We start from the raw sequence: 3,504 nt of genomic DNA on the forward strand, positions 1-3,504 counted from the left end.
GGGCCAGATTTTCTGAGGGCTGTCCCGAGGCTCTATGGGGTTGGTTTGGGTTGGTGAACTGAGCCTCAGAACCAGCTGGCTGAGGGGACTCTTCTCTGGTTTCATCTCTTGACATTGTAGAGCTGTGTGATGGAATGTTTTAGGGTCACTTGTTTTTAGATGGTTGTAAAATTTGATGGCTCTTTTTTCTATTCGAATGAGGAGGGGGTATTGGCCCAATTCTGCCCTACATGCGTTATTTGGAGTTTTTCTTTGTACTTGCAATACAGTCTTGCAAAACTCTGCATGCAATATTTCAGTTGGATGTTTGTCCCATTTAGTAAATTCATTATTAGAGAGTGGACCCCATACTTCACTGCCATATAGAGCAATTGGTTCTATAACTGATTGAAAAATTTTGAGCCAGATTCTAATTGGAATTTCAATTTTGATGTTCCTTTTAATGGCATAGAATGCTCTTCTTGCTTTGTCTCTCAGCTCATTCACAGCCATGTGAAAGCTACCTGTGTTGCTCATATTTAGTCCTAGATATGTGTAGTTTTTGGTGTGTTCTAATAGAACTGTGTCCAAATAGAATTTATATTTGTCATCCTTATTTCCCGACCTTTTTTGGAATATCATTATATTTGTTTTTTTTAGGTTAACGGTCAGAGCCCAGGTCTGACAGAACCTGTGAAGACGATCTAGGTGCTGCTGTAACCCCTCTTTAGTGGGAGACAGCAGCACCAGGTCATCTGCATACAGCAGACACTTGATTTCAGTGTTGTGTAGGGTGATACCAGGTGCTGCCGATTCTTCTAATGTTTTTGCCAATTCATTAATGTAGATGTTAAATAATGTTGGACTTATTGGGCAGCCCTGTTTCACTCCCCGCCCCTGAGAGAAGAAGTCTGTTTGCTTGTTGCCAATTTTAACCGCACATTTGTTTTTAGTGTACATTGATTTAATAAAATCATATGTTTTCCCTCCAATACCACTTTCTATTAGTTTATAAAAAAGACCTTCGTGCCAAATTGAATCAAATGCTTTCTTGAAATCTACAAAACACGAATAGATTTTGCCTTTGTTTTGGTTAACTTGTTTATCAATTAGAGTGTGGAGGGTGTAAATGTGGTCTGTTGTACGATAATTTTTTAGAAATCCAATCTGGCTTCTGCTCAGGACGTTGTGTTCGTCAAGGAAATGATGTAGTCTGCTATTTATAATACTGCAGAGAATTTTCCCCAAGTTGCTGTTAACGCAAATTCCTCTGTAATTATTTGGGTCAAATTTGTCTCCATTTTTATAGATTGGTGTGATCAATCCCTGGTTCCAAATATCGGGGAAAATACCTGCAGTGAGGATAATGTTGAAGAGTTTGAGTATAGCCAATTTGAATTTGTGGTCTGTATATTTGATCATTTCATTTAAAATACCATCAGCACCACAGGCCTTTTTGGGTTGGAGATTGCATAGTTTTTCCAATAATTCTTCTTCTGTAATTGGGGTATCTACAGGATTCTGATAGTCTTTGACTGCTAATTCAAGGATTTGTAATTTTTCTTGTATATCTTTTTGTTCTGGGCTCTTTGTTATATTGCTGTAGAGGTTTGCAAAGTGATTTCTCCACATATCCCCATTTTGGATAGCCAATTCCTCATGATGAGGTTTGTTTAATTTATTCCAATTCTCCCAGAAGTGGTTTGATTCTATGGATTCCTCAATTCCAACCAGCTGATTTCTAATGTGCTGTTCCTTTTTTGTTCTTAGGGTGCGTTTGTATTGCTTCAGTGTTTCCCCATATTGAAGGCGTATATTTTTGTTGTCTGGTTCTCTGTGTTTTTGATTAGATATATTTCTCAATGACTTTCTTAGATTTTTGCAATCATTATCAAACCATTTTTTCATTATCTGTTATTTTTGGTTTGCTCTTATGCTTCTTTAGATTAGCCAAGGAGGCTAATTTGTCAAATATAAAGTTTATGTTCCTAACGGCCAAATTTACACCTTCATTGCTGAAGGAGAATGTTAAGGCTAAAAAGTTGTCCAGGAGAGATTGTATTTTTTGGCTACTAATTGCTTTTTGGTAGATGTCTGTACTGTTTGCACTCCATCTATAGGCTTGTTTAGTACCATGTAATTTATTGGGCCGTGATGCTTCATGGTTGGGTTCTGCTCTTCTCAGATACACTGTGATTTTACTGTGGTCTGAGAGAGGTGTTAGTGGGCTGACTGTGAAGGCTCTGAGAGACTCTGGGTTTAGGTCGGTGAGGAAGTAGTCTACAGTAGTCTCTCCCTCTCTCTCTCTCTCTCTTCCCCCCTGTCTCTCTATCCCCCTGTCTCTATCCCCCTGTCTCTCTCCCCCTGTCTCTCTCCCCCTGTCTCTCTCCCCCTGTCTCTCTCCCCCTGTCTCTCTCCCCCTGTCTCTCCCCCTGTCTCTCTCCCCCTGTCTCTCTCCCCCTGTCTCTCCCCCTGTCTCTCCCCCCCTGTCTCTCCCCCCTGTCTCTCTCCCTCTCTCTCTCTCTCTCTCTCCCCCTCTTTCCCTCTCTCTCTCTCTCTCTCTCTCCCCCCTCTCTCTCCCTCTCTCTCCCCTGTCTCTCTCCCTCTCTCCCCTCTCTCTCTAACACTGTGTTTTACTAGCCCCCCTGAAGAGCATTACTCTAGGTCTGAATTCCAATGTGCAATCTCATTATCTCCTCTCCTCTTCTCCGCCAGAACAGTTAAGTCCTGTAACATGTTGTCCACAGGCAGAGACAGTACTAGGCTACGAGCTATCATTAACCAAATGCTGGCAATGTCTACAAGTGTTGTAAAACACACAAAAACACATGCAGAAGGATGCTCATGTATGTGAATGCATCCACGTTGACACACACAACATGCACGTTGACACACACACATGCACGTTGACACACACACATGCACGTTGACACACACACATGCACGTTGACACACACACATGCACGTTGACACACACACATGCACGTTGACACACACACATGCACGTTGACACACACACATGCACGTTGACACACACACACATGCACGTTGACACACACACATGCACGTTGACACACACACATGCACGCAAGCCACAAGCACGCCCTGCTACTTCTTGTTAATACCCCCAACGTTTGCTGTAGTACGCTTTACATTCCTGTAAACTACATGTGGAGGAGCAAGGAGAGAGGAGGAAGCCATGGATTATCAGTGAGAAGTCATTTCCAGTGTGTGTGTGTGTGTGTGTGTGTGTGTGTGTGTGTGTGTGTGTGTGTGTGTGTGCGTGCGTGCGTGCGTGCGTGTGTGTGAAGGTCTGTGAGGAGTCACGCCTTCCTCCGCCGCGGCTGTGTGAGTCGCTCACTTCAAAACCATCTTTCCTCTGATGCTAAACGCAGGGCCCAGGGGCCACACCATCCTTTCAACGTTTAGAAGGAAACAGCAGCATTAAAAAAGACCTCTGTTTACTGCAGTACTGGGCGTCATCCTAACTTTCTAGACGCAGATGTGATGGGGAGTTCTGCAGGA

This window comes from Salvelinus namaycush, chromosome 39 (assembly GCF_016432855.1).
Source record: "Salvelinus namaycush isolate Seneca chromosome 39, SaNama_1.0, whole genome shotgun sequence".
Taxonomy (NCBI): Eukaryota; Metazoa; Chordata; class Actinopteri; order Salmoniformes; family Salmonidae; genus Salvelinus; species Salvelinus namaycush.